At 44.6% G+C, this 21,199-nt stretch overlaps 1 long non-coding RNA gene across 1 annotated transcript in view; it reads right to left on the bottom strand.

Annotated features, from left to right (window-relative positions):
• Nucleotides 1-869: 869 nt before the first annotated feature.
• LOC138529949 (uncharacterized) overlaps nucleotides 870-21,199 on the bottom strand; it is a 137,685-nt gene continuing 117,355 nt past the window's right edge. The window contains exon 3 of the long non-coding RNA XR_011284845.1: nucleotides 870-1,591. This is a non-coding gene — a long non-coding RNA (uncharacterized lncRNA). The remainder of the gene's footprint in view (nucleotides 1,592-21,199) is intronic.

Genomic DNA, 21,199 nt, shown 5'->3' with positions numbered 1-21,199 from the left:
ACAACGCATCCACTTTCTTGTGTAAACCCCTTATAGATCAAATGGAGCAACAACGAGAGTGGAGCAAAACTGTTATATGGGTAGCAATCTTACCCTTCTTACAGTTTGTTCTGTCTACCGGTTTCAGTGTTTTAAAAAAAAAATGTCACCCACTTTCTTCAGGACAGTCTTCGTTAACCAACGTGGTATACTCACTAGCATTGGGAGCGTGATGGACAGGTACTGGGCTTCTTACCTCACCTTCCTCAACTGCCATATGTGAATTTAAAAGACTGGTGGCCCTGTATCCGTTTAGAGAAGTTCCTTCATGATTGCTGCTCTTCCAATTTTGATCCAAGGGTGAGGCTACACCCACTTATTCAAGCTGGAAAAGCGCCAGTGTACTCAACCGCCGCAGCTCTCGGCGGGCTGATTTTATTCTGTGAAACAAACTGTTTGATGGATAAGGATTTATCTCTGTTGCTTTCTCCTCGTCCTAATCTCACGTTCAGATGGGCACCATCATTGAGGGATAAGTTGGTTTCCAGTTTTCTCCGACCAATCAAAAGGCCTTTGGCGCAGAGTTGAGTGCTGTCAAAATGTCCTGTTGGTTTCTCCAAGTGTCACAAATGCAAAGTGGCGCCCATGTGACTCCATGAAAAACATTTATACATCCAGACTGACACATCCCGTGCAATCAAACATCTAATTACATGCAAGACCACATCGGTGGTATGTGTGCCGAGCTGCCCACTAAACAACTGGTACGTGGGCAGTACTACATGCAAGCTTAAGATCAGAATTTCTCAACATCTCATAGCCATCAAAACATCAGATGCATCCTTTCACATGGCCAAACATTTCAAGGAGCAGCATGCAAATAATACGCATTTGTTAACTTTTTTGGGTTTATTTTTCATGTGCCCACTCATCCCAGGGGCAGAGACAGAACCCTTAAACTCTGTGAACTTGAGGGTGTATGATTACTTTTTAGATTTTTCATACTGCTCTGAATTGGTTTTTGCTGCTTATTGATGATTATACATACAATTATTTTTTTACATATGTTTTCACGTGACTTGTCCAATTATAATGCAACCGTTGGCTGTTGTGATGATGCAACATCACTGTTGGGGTGATTGTGGTTCCACCTCCTATGACACTCAGCAGCCATTTATTAGAAAAGCTCTAAAATGTCAAATGTAGTCCCACGAATATCATGTTCTCAGTATTTTGGCAAAAATCCCTTCTGTATATTGCAGAGGCCATACCCTGTCAAAAGAGGCTCCTGGCATGTCGACTCTTGGAGAAGCCTGAGGCACGGCCGAAGACCATGCCCTAGTCAAAGTGCCTATTGAGCACATTGGGTGTGTTGTAGTTGAAGACCATGCCCAGAAGACAAAATATGTATTTTGACAGTGCACGAGGTATGTCCGAAAGCAACCATAACCTGAGCACAGCCATGCACTGCTCACGAGGACACACATAACATCACAGATGGCCTGCACATAGCCATAGTTCCTAAGGGTAGTAGGAACAAAACCTGCTAAAGTAAAATTGTAGCTCCCCCATAATGTTTCTTTTGAGTTTCATCTTTGATTTAAGGACTGACCTAAAAAAACAAGAAAAAACAAATGGACAGTTAAGGTAATTCTAATGTCAATTATCACAATTTCTGACATAAAGCATGGGGAATGGCAGTAGGCGATTTACGGCTGCCCTAGGAACAATAACTCATGAATTTCTGTGGCTTTTTGCTTTTGGGCTGCAACATAGCGCCCCTTCATCTGAGTTTTTTAAGAATGAAGTATTTCCCTGATACAAACCTTATCACGCTGCACATTAGACCTTAACTGTAACTACACCATGGCTTCCACAAACTGGCTTAAATTATTATGTAGCTTGAATCAATGGTATAGTTAAAGTGAGTCTTGTGAAGCAACAACTTCACTCTGAAAAGACTTCAGCTGAAGGGGAGCATTATGGTTCCTTTAGACTTAGGGTCGTCTCATTACAAGCATGGTGGTAATTCTGCAGTAAATCCACGTAATTACCCAGAAACACGTTTATCGTTACCGCCATTCAGTCTCATGGTCTTACCACAGGATTATTATTGGTGGAAGGACGGTGTAAATCCCCATCTTTGGAGTCCATAGGGCTGCATGGGGATTTTGGTGGAATTACCGTGATAGCAGTAATTATGCTGCAATAATTCTGCTGATTTTTGGAGGAAAAGTGGAGGATTTACCTCCAGCATTTTTCTGTATGTGAATCCCTCACTTTTCCTCTAGACTCAGAATTCGGCAGTGCAGTAAAAACTGTGGTAATTCTCTCACTGGCCAAAAAACTGACAGTACTGCCACTTTTTTACTGCACTGCCAAACTCGCTATGGAGTCTCTTAGTATTGCATTTGTAGACATCACCTTTTTATGGTTAGCAGCCTTAACTCCATATACACATGTGTGATCAGAATGCCGTTTGTTGGTGGGGACAATGCGCATAGCTTTGTCAGTGTGGCAAATAAATCTATCCTCTGTGCTACAGAAGCTTGCAGACGCACCAACCACACTCGTGTATTGGAGAAAAACAAAAGAGGGCATATTGTAATGTTTTTGCATCTTACCCAGCAGCACTCGAGGGACGCACAGACTCGGGCTCCAATCTTGCATCATTTAATTACAGTGGGACCAGGGCCTGTGCAAGGATTTCTGCCACCCTAGTCGAAAGCTAATTTTGCTGCCCCACTACCAACCCCAATTTGTCCTGAATTTACAGTCCCCTCATTGTAGTTGTTTCCTCACCACTTCACCTGCATGTCTTTCCCATCAAGTTCTCAAGCTGCAGTTTCACCATCATTTTTTAGACATTTTCATAACAAGGTAAAATGCAATCACTCTCTTTTACACACAATATATATATTATACAGTACAGGCTTGAGTATAAAATATGAACAATCCAGGAAGGATTTGCAATACAAATAGGCACAATCTATGATCTCAGTTGATATCCCCTTCCCACACTCCTCCCCTGCGCCCCTCGACTGACACACACACACACACACACACACACTTCCACCTCTATCTCTTAAGATTCCACCATAGAGAGTGGCAGAAACCACTGCTTCTGTGACTGAAAGTGAGAGGATGGGAGTTGTTAAAAGTAGCTTTGCTACCACCACTGCTAGCCTTGGCTGGTGGTAGCCCCTCAGATCCCCTTTCCAGGTATAATGGATTGCAGAGACATCCCCTTTCCTCCACTGCATTCTCAGCTGTGTGGAGGGAGTTCCTTTGGCATCTTAGACTGTGAAAGAAGTGTACCAAAAAAGTAGTGGAACTTTGACTCAGGCGGCGGAGAGAGTAGGAAGGAAGGAGGCAACATACAACACCTTTTTCAAGTGTTGCAGCCATGCTGGTTGACAGACAATTGAGTTGAAACGGATTTCAGTTTAGCTGTAACTGATATCTGGTGGTAGAATGGAGAGGAGTGCTTTAACTTCACAAAGAACCGTTCCGGAGTGGTGAAACGGTTGCTAAAAGTAGCAGAGCTGTTAACATTAAAAAATAAAGTAATGGAACACCACTCCCGACCGTTCCCGCTCATTTCGACCACTGGTCTTAAAGATGGAGAGGAGACTAGCCAAAACACTATCTGATGTTTCAGGGAATCCATCTGGCAAAAAAAAATGTCCCAGGCTGTCTACCACCAATGTACTGCCACTATTGACAGATACGGAAATGGGACAGTGGCTCTGCCTCCCAGCCAGAATCCACGAGATGGAGTGGAAATGTGGTGAAAGCTCGGTTTCCACCAGGTTTTCTAAACAGGGGCTTTAGTGCACTGTGCAGCTGGGAGGTTTAACCAATTTTACTGGCCCAATGTTCTTTAAAATGTTCAATTTCTCACAGACTGGCCAAAAAAGGTACTTCTGGTACTGCTCAGTTTGTTGTGTAAAGTCATTCATTGTGTTTCATAAATGTGTGCCTCGCTGCTTCTTTAACTCACAAAACAGGTACAGTACTGGCACAAATATTGCAAACTTTATTCCCTCACAAGAAAGCCAAAATGCTGAAGGAGTTGGAACTTCCCAGATGTACAGTAAAAGTACAATATGGGTATTGGAGCAAGTGGCATACGCACAAAGAACAAAATTGAAAACTCCCATCAAACATTGGCAGATGTCTCATGGTCTGCAACACTGTAAGCTGCTATCACACACCAAACAGGTATAGCATGGAAGAGGCCACACCCCCAAATACCTGATGCAGGAAACCATAAGTCGCAGTCTAGGCAGCAGTTCTGCAAACTTTCCAGAAGTACAAGCTTTCCTCACAAATACAGCACATTTACTGTAGAAGCACGTGCTTCCCTCACAAAGATAAAAAGAGGAACATCTTAGGCAGGACCAGCACAGGCTTTTGCTCAGACATGGATAACGTAGACCAGGCTATTACAATCTTTCTGCAAAAACGATCGGTACTGCATGGACAGGGCTAGTCGGCACTTTCCACAAACCGGTACATCATGTGCAGAGTACCTTCTAGATTCCAGAACAACCAAGTGCACATATAGCATGGACAGGGCTAGTGCAAGATTTCTCTCACAAAAGTTCAACATGGTGAAGTGTAAATTGTCTCATAAAGAAAGTCAATGCAGCTTCACTCACAAACAAGTAAAGTTATAGAGTGAACAAGCCAGTGCATGTTTCCAACAGAAGTGGGTATACATACAGCATGTGCAATATATTACATGTTTCCCTAACATAGTGGTGCATGGACCGATGGGTAAGGCCTGGTAAGTTTCCCTCACAAACAGATACATTAAATGAAGAGTCACTGCAAGCTTCTTTCACAAATGGGCACATCATGGACAGGGTCAGTGCAAGTCCCGTGCAAACAGGTACTGCCACGGCATGCCAGAGTCAGTGTAAGCTTCTGTCACAAATATGCACAAGTACAGCATTGGCAGAGCAACTGATTGCCAGGGTCTGTGCATACCTCACTCAAAGTGGTACATTTAAGGCACAGGACCAGTGCTATATTCCATCAGATACGGGTACCTAAAGCATGTTCAAGGCTTGTGCGGTTTACTTCCTAAACTAGTACAGGTGCAGCATGGTCACAGCAGGGCAAGATCCATCAAAGGACAAATTTCACAGCATAGGCTGTGACGGTGCAAGTTTCACTTGCAAAGAACAGGTACAGCATGAGCTCTCGATCCATGCAGCCTGCCATCTCTCATGCATGAGAACTTGTCTTTCATATGACCTTTACCCCAATCAGCAGCTTTTACCAGTTACCAGTTAGTCTGGGGAGACAGGTGGGAATATATGGGAGCACTGTGCATGCTTGCCCGCTTTGTTGCACTCAAAATAGCTCATTACCAAACTTAATTGTGGGATAGTAGAAAGGCCAGGAGAAGAAGGTGGTGTGGTCAGCGGAGCTCTTGCTGGCCTGCTCAACACACACACACGCCACCGTTGCCCATTGCAGAAGGTCTCTCCACTCCAAAGGATGCCCAGTATGTCCACAAGTCAATCCCAGGCTGTCCAAAGAGGTGGGAAGGGATAGCCAAAGGGCAAGTCCTAAATCAAAGTGCTGGGCAGGGCAGCTTGGAGCATATGTGACCATTTGGAGGGCAAGTGCACTGCAGGAAAAGTGCCATCAGCGTTTTCTGTGCTCACTGTAACCCCCTGAGGCTTATTAGTTGCTCTGGCCCTGCTTTTAATTGGCATAGATTTGGATGGTCATACCCTTTTCCACTATCAAATTGCTAGTATGACATTCCAGAATGTTCAATTCGTTTAACACTTTTGACAGTAAGTTTAATGTTTGATCAACATTTTAATGTCAGAGGACCTACATAAAACTTAGACAAGTTGAGTGCTAGGCATTTACTCTCTACAAGCAGATATTCTCGGGCAGCATGTTTACCTTGAATGTATAACCTGCACTGGATATAAATGTGCTAGCAAACATAGCAAGGCTGACCCAATATGGTTCAGCATTGCTTGGGAAGTTAGCACAGAAAATCACAAAATGTATTGGTCAGCTTTTCTGTGTTAACTTTCCAAGAATTGCTAGATAATGCTTGAATCTGTGAATTTACCCAGATACAAAGAATCTCAACTTTCAAATAGTGTGTTGCCCAAATTAAAGTCTATTTACTCATGAAGTAGTTTAATGTTGCATGAATAAATATGTATTACATCTACCTTGGAGTAAATGCTGCAACAAATCAATTGTGGTGTCATTACTCAGAATCAACCCTTCCAGCATTGGTATATCTATCAGGCTGTTCATGCTAAGGAAAATGTTTCTGAGTAAACGTTCTGCAAGCACAGCATACTCTGGCCCATGATGAGATTATTTGGTTAAAGGCCTTTGTTGCTGAACTGGATTAAGACCCATACACTCACCCCATCTCCATCTGCCCCTACCTGTTGGGTGTACTTTGCCTGGCCCATGTTCTGCTGACAGAAGTTCCAGGAGGGTTTTACCATTAATTTGCATTTGTCTGGTGTGAGTGACATGGCCCTGATCACATTGCTTCATCAACATTTCTTCCTTCTAGGCCTCTGTGCTTTATTTGAGCCAGCCCATGTACCAGTGCTGTTTAAAAACGTGTCAATATGCAATAGCATTGCTTCCACTGTCATGTTGGAGACTCTTAGAAATGTGAGCCCTGTGATTTGTATTTGTATTTATTTGTATTTGTTATGTTTATATAGCGCTTTACTCCAAAACGCTGAACATTTTAACAACTGGATACAAAAAACATTATAACAGTAGAAGCAATTTACAATTATGAATCAAACCAACAAAACAGTAAGTAGAGCAATTAAACTGAAAGGGAGGAGGGGGAGTAGAGCAGTAGAAGTGGGAGGGGAGAGGGAGAGGTGAGGAGGAGAAGGAGGAGGGAAACAGAAGGGGAATAAGGGCGAGAATGGGGCGTGTGGGGGGTTGAGGGGAGGGAGATGATCAAGGGGAAAAGATAAAAGAAGGATGGGGAGTAAAAAGGGGGAAGGGTTTCATGGTGGGGGATGGAGAAGGAGAGATTTAAGTGAGGTTCGGAAGGAGGAGAAGGTAGGTATAGAGCGGATTGAGAGAGGTAAGGAGTTCCAGTTTAGTGGGGCTAGGAGCTGGAAGGAGCGGAAACGGGAGGGGGCACAAGGGGATGTAGGAACAGTGAGAGGGAAATGGTTAGCAGAACGAATTGAGTGGGAGGGAGTGTAGAAAGAGAGGAGGGAGGAGAGATAAGGGGGAGCAAGACCATGGAGAGATTTAAAGACTAAGCAGAGAAAATGAAATTTAAGTCGAGAGTGAAAGGGAAGCCAGCCGAGGGAAGAACGGGAAGCAGAAATTGAGTCAGGGGAGGTAATGAGACAGCGGGTACGGACGGCAGAATGGTAGATAGATTTGAGGGGGGCGAGATGAGAAGTAGGTAGTCCAAAGATTAAGGAGGAGCAGTAGAAGAGGCGAGAGAAGATAAGGGAAGAGATTAAGTGTTTAGTAGCATGGAAAGTGAGAGAGGGGCATAATTTGCGAATATTAAAGCGGTGGAAGCGACAGGCACGAGAGGTGTGAGAGATATGATGGGAAAAAGAGAGAGAGGAGTCACAGTGAATGCCTAAATTGTGAGCGTGGACAGAGATAGGGAGATTAGAGGGAGGAAAGTGAATGAAAGGTGGAGGAGAGGGAGGGGGAAGAGAGTTGGAGGGGATGAATAAGACTTCAGTCTTATCAGTATTGAGGGAAAGAAAGTGGGAAGACATCCAGTTTTTAATGGCAGTAATACAGGAAGAGAGTTTAAGGTGGAGGTCGGTAGAGAAGGAAGAGAAGGAAAGGAAGATTTGCGTGTCATCAGCATAGAAATGGTGAGAAATACCGAATGAGGAGATAACAGGGGCAAGGAGGAAGGTGTAGAGTGAGAAAAGGTAAAAGCACTGAGCCATGGGGTACGCCGTATTCCAGAGGCTGGGTTGGAGAGGAACAGCCGCCCCAGGATACGGTGAAAGAGCGGGAGGAGAGGTAAGAGGATAGCCAGTTAAGAACAGAGCCTTTGAATCCAAAAGGAGAAAGAGTGTTGAGAAGAAGGGGGTGATCGACAGTGTCGACGGCAGCAGAGAGGTCAAGAAGAATAAGGACAGGGGATTGCTAAGAGTGGCAAGCGGAGAGGAGGGAGTTAAGGATGTAGGTGAGGGCCGTTTCAGGAGAGTGTTTAGGACAGAAGCCAGATTGAGAGGGGGTAGGAGAGAAAGATTGGTGACAAAGGTTGAGAGCTGCGAGTAGGCAAGGCATTCGAGTAGCTTAGAGAGGAATGGGAGAAGAGAGATAGAACGGAAGTTAGAGGTGACCAGCAGATGGTTTCTTCAAAATCGGAATGATAGTGGCATGCTTGAAAGCGGAGGGGAATGTAGCTGAGGAAAGGCAGGTGTTGAAGAAGGAAGTTAAGTAAGGAATAAGAAGAGGGTAGATCTTAGGTATAAGAAGGGAGGGGAGAGGATTAGTTGGAGCAGACGAGGACTGGGCTTTGGAGAGGAGGATGGACATGTCAGAAGGGGAGACAGGCGAGAAGTCAGACATGCAAGTTGAGGGGGAGCAGGGAGAAGGGGTAGGGGAGGGAATAAGCAGAGAAATTGATTTTTTGCCGAAGGGCAAGAATCTTGGAGGAGAAGAAGTTAGCAAAGTCTGAGGGAGAAAGGGTGGAAGAGGCAGAGGGATCGGGGGTAGAGGGGAGAGAAGACGAGAGAGAGTTTGGAAGATGCGGCAAGGGTGAGAGGCTTGGGAGAGGAGAAAGTTAGAGTAGTAGGAACGTTTAGCCGAGGAGAGACAGGAGTCATAAAGAGAGTGGTAAGAGAAATATGAGGTTTGGTTGGAAAGCGAAGGAGATTTGAGCCAGAGTTTCTCGAGACATCGGAGGAGACGACGAATAGAGAGAAGTTGAGGAGAGAGCCATGGTTCAGAGGGTTTCTGGGTTGGACGGAAGAAGGAAAGGGGGTAGTGTAGATCAAGAGAGGAGGAGATAGAATAGGAAAGAGTGGATAGTGCGTCATTGGCCGACAGTGAAGAAAACTCTTGTAGAGGAGGGAGTGAAGAAGAGCAAGTGTCGAGAAAGAGGGAGGGATCAAAGTTGCGAAGGTCACGATGGGAAAAGATGGAGGGGGAGGGCTTCGGAGAAGAAGAATGGGGAAGAGGAGTAAGGGAGAAGGAGAGTAAAGCATGATCAGAAAAATAGATAGGTAGTGTAGATACAGTGGAAGAGGGGTAGGAAGAGTTGAAGATAAGGTCAAGAGTGGAGCCAGAGGAATGAGTAGGAGAGGAATGAAGAGGGGAAAGGAGGTAGGAGTCAAGGATTGAGAAAAGGGGTGAGTAATGAGGGGGACAAGGGAGGTGAAGATTAAAGTTGCCTAGTACAGTTAGAGGAGAGGGGGAGGGAGAGATGAATGAAAGGAGGTGATCGAGGTCGTTGTAGAAGGAAGAAAGAGGGCCAGGAGGCCGATAGATGATTAGAAAAGAGATGGGGTGAGGAGAAGAAGGGAAAGAAGGAAGAGAAGGTGAGGAGGTAGAGGAAAGGTATTTAGGGTGGAAGAGGAGGCCAATGCCTCCGCCACAGACAGTGGAGCGAGAGATATGAGAGAAGGATGAGGAGGAGGTGGATAGGGAAGCAGGGACAGTAGTGTTGTGAGGGTGGATCCAGGTTTCAGTTAGACATAGGAAATGAAGGTTGAGACGAAAGAACATGTCTAAAACTGCAGCGGTTTTATCGCAGAGGGATCTGGCATTCCAAAGAGCAATGTTCATGAGGATGGATGGTTGAGCAGTGGGGGGTAGAAAAGATTAGGATGGCGAGAGAGGGTAGGCGTGGAACAGGAAGATTGGGGGAGGGGCTAGAAGAAGGGAATGGACATGAGGAGGAGGGAGATGGAGAGTAGGAGAGGAAGGGGAAAATGGGAAGAGGGAATGAGGGGGGAAGAGTAAAGAGGATGGTGAGAAGGAGGTTTGGCAGCACGCTTAACAGAGGGGATGAGAGTGGAATGATGAAGGAATAAAGAGGAAAAGAAGGGAAGGTACATGTAGAGAAAGAAGGAAGGAGGAGAGAGAGAAGGTGTAATGGGGAGAAGTCAAACAGGACGGGGTGAAAAAAACTAGGAGCAGAGCAAGAGGAGAAGTAAGAAGTAGTTGATTCTTTGGGATGGAAAGATTAAGGGTCAATGTAAGCAAGAGGAGGCCGTAGAGCGGAAAGGGTGAGCGACACAGGAGGCAGGTCAAGGACAGAAGCTGGGAGAGGAGGGCCAAGAGGGTGGCAGGCGCCCAGGGACCAGGTGGTGGGATCAGATGAAAAGAGGAGCTGAGTTGATCCGCCGCAGTTGAACCTTTAGGATGATGAGAGCAGGGACCAACGTAGGCAGCACAGTCCAGGAGATGGTGGGCAGTATAATAGGTGGCAGTGGCCAGGTGGTGGTCAACAAAGGTTCAGAAAGGGAAACAGGTAGGAAGTCTGCAGCTGCAACATGTCCGTGAGGTATAGATAGCTAGCACAGTGTGGGCCAGGAGCTGTGAAGAACAGTGAAGGAGCGCTGCAGGAGGACGACTGGTTGGCGATGGATAGAGAGCCGGTATCACTCAGGAGTAGGTGTGGAGGTCCACTGCTCCCGTGCAGTTGGAGTTGCGGCGCTGGAGCGCTTGCTGGGGCGCTGGAGGAGGTGGACTGGTTGGCAAAGGATAGAGAGCGGGTATCACCCATGAGTAGTTGTGGAGGACCACTGTTACTGTGCAGTTGGAGTTGCGGGTGGTAGGAAGGTGGACAGAAGCAGGGAACGGAGGCCGGAATAGTCAGTGGATGATTCAGACAGAGGCAGGCACACTGCTGGAGGAGTCAGGCAGTTTGAGGTGTCCTTGTAGCTGGAGTTGGGGGCAAAGACAGACAGATGGGCCAGCGCAGAAGAAGATGGGCCAGCGCTGAGAAGGGTGGCTGGCAAAGAGATCCTCTGAGAGTGCAGTCGTGGAGGACCACTGCGTCCGTGCAGTTGGAGAAGCTGGTGGTAGCTAGGTAGATAGAGGCAGGGGAAGGAGGCTGGAGATAGTCAGGAGTATTCAGACTTAGATAGGCACGCTGCTGGAGGAGACAGGCGGGCGGTGGTGTCCGTGTAGGTAGATTTGCAGCAGGACACCCCTAATTGCCGGAGGACATCATGTAGCTACTTTAGCTCAGATTGATTTATATCTCTCTTGTAAATCATGAAAGTAGAGGGGGGAAAAACCGCTTTTTGGCGCCCCGCTGCTGGCAGCACACTAGTCAGCCGCCTAGTTTGCCTCGCGCTTGCACCAGCCCTGAGTGGGACAGCAACACAAAAAGCTTCGGAGAAGACATGATGCACTCCTCAGAAGCACTTCCTCCCCACTTTACTGCTGAGGATGTGGCCGTCCACATCCTCAGCAAACCCTCTCGGTTGCTTTAGGACATGAGTGGCACTTCCCCAGCAACCCTGCGTTCCCAATGTTTGCCCACTTTGCAGTGAGTATTGTAGCTTATCATTGGCCTTTCCATTGTTTGCATTTTTAATGTAGTTGCTCTTTAAAATATATATATATTTACTCGAATTTAAAATGTTTACATGAACAATTTGTGAAATTATGAATCAAAAATAAACTCATTTCAACAAAATAAAATATGAATAGTGTGTCCATATTCGGTGCATCTTGGTCGCATTGTTACTTGATTTCTTTATTTTTTGCTTCGTTCCCCGATTTCAGAAATTCAAAACTATTTTCAAAGTTCTGAAATGTCCCCGGCCCTACAGGGGCCTGGAGCACCTAGGTTCTTGGAAGAAGCGTTCTTTCGACATACCCGTTCCCCTAGAAAGCTTGGCCTATTCACCTAGAAGACGCGGTGTTGTTTCATGCCTGTCTCACTTTGCCATGTTCCAGTCACAAGGGCTATAATTAATTTGTAACTTCATGGCTTCGGTGACAAGTGGCCAAAGAATCCCAGTAGGTTTTTTTTTCAGTGAGTGAAAAATCTTAATGTATTTCTGCTTCCTCTTGTGACGCATAAAAAATGTCTGAAAACTTGAAAAGGCCAAAAGAAGGGATTTTTGGGCGCAGTGAAGACACAGTTTCAATAGTTCTTTATCCCGGATGTGACGACCGAATATGGCTTTGGAACGTCAGTTCACGAGGTATGCTTGGTGCACGTTGCAGGCTTTGACTCCAAGTTAAAAAGTACGAACACTGTTGTTTCCATTTTGGAAGGACATACCCCGCCTCGAAAGGACCCTTTCAGGAGGCGGTTGCAAATTTCAGGTTTTATATGATACTGGAAAGAAATGTTTAGAGAAAGGTATTTACTGGCGTGGGCGTGAATGTCCAACATTTGTTTTATGATGGTGATGCTAAAACAGAACTAAAACATTGAGACATATGCATCTCTGCGTGCATTGGCAGCTACACCCAGTAGTCTAAGGCATGCACAGAAGGGTTTGCCTCCTGGCACATTGGCACATGTGGCCTACCATTTTAGTGATAGCTGTGGAAGTAGGGACATTATCACATGCACCCTGATGTAGGTATTGTTACTGTGTCTTTATATATACATCAAATTCAATAACAACCGGTGAAGCGTCTCAGTGAGCAGCTGGGATGCACGTCTTCTCCGGGCTCAGCTCAGACTCTCTTCCTCATCCGAACCTCCCCCACGCCATGTATCCATGAGCAGGAAGCAGGGCCGGCCTTAGGTTTGGCGTGTCCGGGGCGAGTCAACTCAATTTTGCACCCCCACCTCCTCCTCGGCACCCCCCAAACCGAGTCCCTACAGAGGAACGTAACATTTATTTTTGCTCTGTTAAATAGAGCCCCACCGCAAAACCAGCAGCAGCGCTCTATTTAATTAAGTGCTGTTTCTTACTAGGGCTATGTTGTGGAAGTGGTCTGACAGGAACTCGCAGAAGTTAAGGGTGTGGATGGGAGTGGAGGCAGTGCATGCTGGGGATATTCTGAAGAATGCCCAACCTATTACCATAACTAAGCACAATTTTGTGTTTGTTCTGTAAAATGAATTCTAGACCCAGAATGCCATGCACCCCTTCATAATTGGTATCTTCAGAAACCTCACCCATGTTCACATTCCTTATGTTAAAAATTGTTCCTATACCCTCGACCTAGTACATCCTGCTGATCCATGTTTCTATCTAATGCTAGCACAATCAGTGGTTTCGATAGAATAGAAGCCAGATTCAAACCCTCGTACAGCACGGCTGGATTGTCCTGTATCCCAAGTGTAGATCCGTGGGAAGCTGGATGACGGAATCATCATCATGGGCAGAGTGGTTTTCAGGTCTTGATAGCTATCCTGAAGCCAGCCTTTCGGACGATGGGTAGAATGTTCCCCTCTGATACTTTTAGAGGGTAGTCCAGCCCAAATTTCTGCTGTGTCAAGGATTTTTCCTCTTCTTTTTTTCTTAGTTACTGTGAAGGGAGGCACGGGCTCTTCCAAACGAGTTTCAGGGGGTTCGGGTGTCATCATTTGTTTTCTAAGGTTTCGCAAAAATGTTCTTAATTCTCTGTTTTTTAGAGTTAATATTCTTGATATTCTTAGATTTTTTTTACTTTTACCTGCCAAATTAACTTTTAAAGCCACTGATATAGCCTGATGAATAGACAGAGTAGACTCTTTACCCGACGGGATAGAGTCACTACTGATCGATACATTCGGTCGCCTCGAGTCCACAAAGTCTTTAGCATGCTGGGACGTCTTCCTTACGGAATCTGATAGCAAGTAAGTATCAGCCTCCAGAATGACTATATGAACCAGCATTTTACCACACCTGCTGTTTTTGTCTTCTGGAATGAGCTCTAATTCTTAAGTTGGTACATGGAAGGGTGTGCCAAACGAGAATCCCCTGTCTCCCATAGTATGAGTTTGAGCCATAATATACCCCTTCATAAAACACATTTTGAAATTAATTGTTTTTAGCTGTTCGTTAACGTCTCTCATTTCGTGACTGATATTCTTACATACCCACACTAATGAGTTCAACATACAGTTTAGGGCCGAGATCGTTGACCCACCTGCTAACTCAGGGGTTCGAAGGTGTTGTAGCTTGTAGTTTCTGGATTAATTCCAGCTACATTTGAGGATAGATTTAAGCTCCAGTCCAGGTCTTGTGGACAAACTGTAGCTCCTAACAGCTCTGGTGATGTATCCAGTGAGTTACGTATATGGAGAAGCTGGGACCTATTTATGGTTGGATTTGTCTCATCGTTGTCGAGTGTATGTATTATTGGACTTCTCTTTGACGGTACAACCTGGGAATTAGACTTTGACTTCACTGAGGCTTAGCAGACGCATTCAATGTGTCTGCTATGTCTCAGATAGTGAAGTCAAAGTCTAACTCACAGTTGTACCGTCTGAGAGAAGTCCAATAATACATACACTCATCCTAACGTATTACTAGTATGCCATGTTTTCAAGAGAATTAGGAACTTTGTCTATTTCCTATAATACCTCCTAATATGATAAATGACTGTCCGCCAGGTTTCCACCGTGGTCCTTCACAGTCAAAAACGATTTTTCTTTCTTTCAACTGACACCGCACCTTCAAAGTGAGGTACCTTTAAACAGTAAAAACACACAACAACAACGAACGGCACCATGCTTTCACTATAGGTGAAAACTTTCACTTTCACTATAGGTGAAAACTGCACTGAAACTGCACTGAACCTGCACCTGGGCCACTCTCACCGACCTCGGTCCTTGGCCCAGCCACTCTCCACTTGCACTGCCTCCCTGGCAACCCCAGCACTGCGGGACTGTCTCTGCATCCCTTACAGCCCCCCCCTCCCAGCACTTGTCCGCACTTACCTTGCACTTGCCACCAGCTGGCCCTATTTATTATTTATTCTACTTACCCTGTTCAGCACTTCCCCCTCTCCCCTTTCCCCTTGCACTTTTTCCCTTCCACCTACCCCTGCACTTGCGCGATCTGAATGACACCTGGCCTAGTAGGATTGTTGTCTGTCTTCCCCCTGTTCCCTCCTACCTGCCTCGTCGCGCCTTGAAACACTTGTGTATAGGCGCGTTACAAATGCCATATCATAGGTCACTAGACTATGACTGTAGATACATGGATAAAGTCTATAATGACAAATCCATTCCTCCTCCATTAGTGGCTTTCAAGACAAGTCAGAACATCAGAGAGATGCTGATTAGGAATGACATATCGATTAAGCATATGGCAGGACCAAGACAAACTACTCTGTGGGGGCTCCCACCGGTGAAGGGACGCTTCCCCTGTGGGAAATGTGCACTGTGTGCCTCGACCAAAGAAACTAAACAGATAATGTTGAATTCAACCACTATGTGGACAATTAATGACATGACCAATTGCAACACAGAGAATGTTGTTTATTTAATCACTTGTACGTGTGGACTACAATATGTTGGAAAAACTAACAGGAAATGTCGCACACGTATGGTAGAACACCAGAGTTGCATAAAAAATCAGATATTAATGGCACCTATGGTTAAACATTTTGTTCAGATGAAACACTCCCATGAAGATTTTAGGTGGGTCATTTTTAAGAAAATTGTTGGTAAGAACAAATCAGAAACAGACAGCAAATTAATACTGTGAACAAAAAATGATTTTCAAATGTCAAAGTCACATCATTGGTCTTAATGAGGAAATCGATTGGCAGCACACACATGAATAATTGGGTAACGGTGTGGTATGAATAACTGTGTCTATTTAGTAAAAACGTATGCCTTCTGAAAAAAGGTTTGCCTTTATGATGTTGACTGGTCAATCTTGTGCCTCCTGAAGTTGTGCCACTGTGCCTTTGACAGTTCTGCAAAATTATTGTTAATGCACCATCGGGATGATTTCTAAAAAACAGATATATTCGGTGTCTGAATCCTCTAACTCCATATTAACTATTTTTTGGTTGGGAAATGCTTGGTCGATGCTGTAGAAAGGAAACAAGACTGGATTGTTTCTGTTTTCCACCATGAAATCCAGTGCTGATTACTAACCTCAGCTATTTGGGGTTCTGTCACTTACTATTCTTTTCTTTTCCTATTGGCTGGGGCAGGTCATAGTGTTAAAGTCTGTTCTCTATTTCTATGGCCGCTCTCATTTGTTATCATTTAATTTTTTCAATATTTTTTTCAAGACTGGGCATGTCACATTGGATCTATTCTCTATTTAAAAAAGAATGGTGTTTTTTGGTGTGGACCCGTGTTTACTGACACGTCTTAACATGTCTTATCACAAGTGTAAACGAGGGTGCTCAGTCCTCTTTTTACATCTATGGAGGACGAAATCTGCAGTCCACTTTCTATCGCGGCACCCCATTGAAATGGGTTTATTTAATACCGCACGAAGCACGACCAGTATGCTGTGATGATAGACGCGCTACTTGTATAGTCAGTGTTTCCCTGCCGCTCAGACCGTTGTCATTGAAGACTGCTGTGGAAATCAGGTATATATAGTGTGGTCGTGGCTGAAAAGTTATATCCCTGTATCTACAGGCATAGTCTAGTGACCTATAGTGATAGCAGGGTGATGTTCGTTGTTGTTGTGTGTTTTTACTGTTTAAAAGGTACCTCACTTTGAAGGTGCGGTGTCAATTGAAAGAAAGAAAAATCGTTTTTGACTGTGAATGAGCACGGTGGAAACCTGGTGGACAGTCATTTATCATATTAGGAGGTATTATAGCAGCATTGATGTTGGCGTGGTGATGGGGTTACCTGTTAGTAGTACTACAGCACGTTTTTGTAATGCACGGCACAGACTTTCTTTTCACTTGATGTGTTTGTGCTCGGTATAGGAGGGCATTTAGTTCTCACTCTCAGAATGAAGGGCACAAGATGGTTCGTAATATGGTGATAGTGGTGTAGTGGTGATGGTTTAAGGTGTTTTAATGTGGTCCCATTTTGACATACTACAATGGGTTGTGTGTCTTTTTGCAGCACTGGTTAGGACCCTAGGCTATTCAAGAGCTACTAAGAAAATTACTAAGACTTGATAAATGGAGTCTACAGCTACGAAAGTGTGTATTGCTACACCAGCACTACAAATATCCTACTAGGAGTTATGTAGTTGTTTTGTAGAGATTGTGAGGCAGGGTTGAGAGCAACCCCTGGACCTCACCCAGTACATTGAAATTAATTAGCATGTCTACTGGGTTGTTGAGCTGTGTGTTTGAGCTTTTTATGACTTTCAAATATGGATGATGGTGACATATAGTGATAGCCCCCTTCTTTCTTTTTATTCTTCTGACTTCAGGAGTACTATTGAAATCTCCATGTGTGGCCCTGGATTTCATGGTGGAGACTAAGAAAATCAAGTTCTTCCCCTGAAGAAAGTTTGTGCAATTCATGCAATTAAAGAACTGAAACATGTCGGGATTGTGGTTTGTCTGAGTTAATAAGACTCAGCTTTGGAAGAAGTGTGAAAACCATTTGTGTGTTTCGTACTGTGCTGTATTAATTGTATGTGGTTACATATGTGAAATTGGTAATTTGTACTGGTTTTATATCTACCATGTTTTGTTGTGTGGGGTCTTTTTCATGCAAAACATTTTTATGAGTTTTTTACCTCTTGTGAGGAACTTTATTAAAATATTTGTTTTGATACTATGGGAAAACATCACGTACTGGGGCTATTTTTTCAAGACTAGATGTACAGGGAGGGTTTGTTGCATCAGACCATATGTATAGATCAGTAATTTTTGAAAACATTGAATTTGTCTCCTTTATATATAAATATTTGTGGTCCCCCCTGACCGAGTGAGAGACAGAGTATTCGTAAGGGGTATTGTTAGCCTTTAATAAGGTGCAAAGCATAAATTGCCACTGTTATCAGATGGGAGGAGACATTCTCGGGCTCTGAGGTAGTGTCCAATACAATAGCTCCACTGTCGTATGAAAAGGCAGCTAATCCTGCTACATCCTCTGTTCAGTGTTTTGCTGACTGGTTGCTTGGTTCACCTTCAGAGCCAACAGGTCCCAAGCTCCCCTGCCAGGCTTTTGCACTTGCATCCGGGCAGCTGCCCTTTGTTCAATATTACTGCACTTTCAGTTTACACTCCTTGAGCAGGGAAATCTATCTGCACTTAAACCAGGGCCTTGCTGGACCAGACTCTTTGTCCCTCCCCCAGGATCCCCCATGTCTCTGCACTTCCGTGAGTATGTATGCATGATCTAAATATACTAGGACCAGTTAGTGCATCTGTTTTGTGCCCCCCCCCCGTTTTCTGCCCCCCACCCCCGAGTATGGTCTCAACTGTGCCACTCATGCCCTTGGACTAGGAGAATTGTCGTCAGGCCTAGTTTGCTAGTTTTTCTGGTTAGGCCATTCGGCATATGCAAGGCCTAAGAATGATTAATGTATTCCCTTGTTCTCTTCCCACCTTGAAGTGCCCTGAAGCACTTCACCTGTGTATAAGCGCTATATAACTGAACAATACAATAAAAATAAAATACCAACTAGGTTGAAAGTGGGGGACTTCCTCCCACCCATTAGGGTCAATGCCCTTAGTCTAGCCTGGGTGGTCCTTTTATAGACCCTGCAATAACTCCCTCTGAGTAGAGAGGCTCATATCACATGCCCCACAAGGGCTAATGGCAGTTTTAGGGGAAAAACTGTTGTTTTTTGTGCAGTCCATTTCTCTTGGATAGAATAGTAAGGGATTTGCTGCAACCCAAATGCTGAACAGAGGAGATGGAGGTACTTGTCTCTGCTTGGTTGATTTGGCCTACTCTAGAGATCACTCATGTATAAATTGAAGCCTTTTTTCTAAGTGCGTAAATTGACATAATAGTAGCAGCAATTACCCCAGGTTCTGTCCTCCTGAGCCGACTGCCTCAACTGCACTTTGCTGTGCACTTTGCAAGCGCGTTGCACTGCGCTGTGTTATATCTAGGAGCCTCCTTTTCCTCTTCCTCACACGGCAGAGACTGTAGACACAAAAAAAGGACTCTGAGTAGTGTGCACAACACATAATACAGACACAGGATGCCGAGATGAGGATCTTGAGGGCGCGTAGGGGTTCCAGAGCTTCACAACAGAGTCAGACCACTGCCACACCACTGTCACAACTGCACTTGGCTGTGCAATTTGAAGTAGAAATGTTAGAGATTTCTGATGCAAACAGAGTTTACCGCAGAAGGCACACAGATGAACCAAGCCAACAAAAAACTGAAACATTTACATGTTTAAAAGGCTTTCATTGTTGTACCAATAATAACGGTATTTGAGTTGTTTATCCAAGAAATGAAAAGAGTATTGTAATAATCAAAGCTCCTTAGTAAACTCGGGTAGGTTCCACAAGTGAGTTTTATTCCATTTTACACACAGTCTCTTTAAAATGGTAATCATGAACTACTGGGTCCCATCACCCAGGCTGGGCCTCACCAACTGACATACTTTGGAATCTTCACGACAGGCATTCCTACACTCACAGCCAAATATTCTCTCAGACACACCAACATTCTTTCAAGCATTCCCAAGCACCTGCATTCACACCAAGCACGATACAACACATCTCCCTTCTTCACACACAAACAAATCCACAAAAGGAAACGTACAGGGAATACTCCATCAAGGCATTCTTTTTTGTGAGGGATGCAACTCTGAATAACGGTGGAGGGCATCCCCCCAACATACTGGCTCTGCCTCCAACAGCAACCACTCATTCGTATGGAAGACGCCCCCCCCTATCTACCCATACTCAATTTCTCAAAGTCGCATGAATGGGAAGGCGTCCCCCCAACATACTGGCTGTGACTCCAACAGCAGCCACTCATTACTATGGAAGGCGTCCCCCTTATCTACCCATTATCTACTTACGCTCGGGGAAAGCTGGAGACAGCGGGCGAGACGGAAGAAAGGAACGCAATCTTCGAGTGAACACGTGACAAAGACTTGGCCACGCCCACTGAAGGGGAGGACCCCATAAAAGTACGAGACCACGCGCCATCAGCGCGTGCGCCTCAGCAAGTGGCCTCTGAAGTGGCCTGTTTCGCCTGGAGACTCTGCCGTGACTCTCAGCCTTCTGCTTCATCTATTTTCATGCAGGAAGAAAGGAACGCAATCTTCGAGTGAACACGTGACAAAGACTTGGTGAATACATAATATATATATTAAGGACTTCTATATATATATAACATCATTTGTTCACAATATTAATACAGATTCTATTCTGTTATCATATTCCACGCCCACTGAAGGGGAGGACCCCATAAAAATACGAGACTGCGCGCCATCAGCGCGTGTGCCTCAGCAAGTGGCCTCTCAAGTGGCCTGTTTCGCCTGTTTAGGCTGTGGGGCTGGTAAGAAGTATATATACTAATTGCTTACACTGTTTTGACTCAAATATTATACTTACAATTAAATGAGGTAAAGAGATATACTGTCCAATCAGCAATCAGCAAACAGTTGGCTCCAGCTTTGCCTATCAATCAGATGGCTACTCGCATGAGTGTTGCGCGTGCCGTTGCAGCCTCGCAATCTGATTCATCCTTCTTAACAGAGGAACTTCTTGATTGTGCTCAACAATGCTCACTAGAAGAGAGATTAGGAGCTGAAATCTCTGATGATAGTGATAATGTTCAATTGAGTGAAAGCTCACAATCACTGTTTGCTGAGGATGGAGTTGTGAATGGGATGATTCAATTAGCAGGTTTGGTTAGCAACTCTGGAAAAAACGAGAGTGTGACTCATAAGTATGCAGATACTCCACAAATATTCCATTCAGTTGAAAACTCTCTGCTAGCTATGTCACAGCATTTAGATAAGAGCATGATTTCTGAAGCTGTGATTGAGCCTCCGATTGGTAATGTAAACACTGAAGTTGTTGTAGAGTCTTTAAATACAGAGAAACACTCACTAATTCTGGCGGAATTGAAAATACACACGAATTTACTAAAATAAATGGTGATGGCATTTATAGCTTTACCTGAACTCATCAACAATTTGATGAATAAAACATGTGATGTGACCACAGTAAACAAGCAAACTTATATGCATGCTTTCAAGGGCTCGTCAATTAATCCCAACAGAGCAGTCAGTGAAAATAAGTATGATGATACATTGACAAGCAAGTCCCTAAAAATAAATGAATCAACAGCAAACATGTATGTAACTAAAGACCCAACACACACCATCCCTGAAGCGAATATAACATCAGCACTAGATGTATCTGGGAAAGATATAGGAGT

This window comes from Ambystoma mexicanum, chromosome 1q (assembly GCF_040938575.1).
Source record: "Ambystoma mexicanum isolate Mex_15411 chromosome 1q, UKY_AmexF1_1, whole genome shotgun sequence".
Lineage (NCBI taxonomy): Eukaryota > Metazoa > Chordata > Amphibia > Caudata > Ambystomatidae > Ambystoma > Ambystoma mexicanum.
This window is presented reverse-complemented; position numbering and strand designations above follow the sequence as displayed.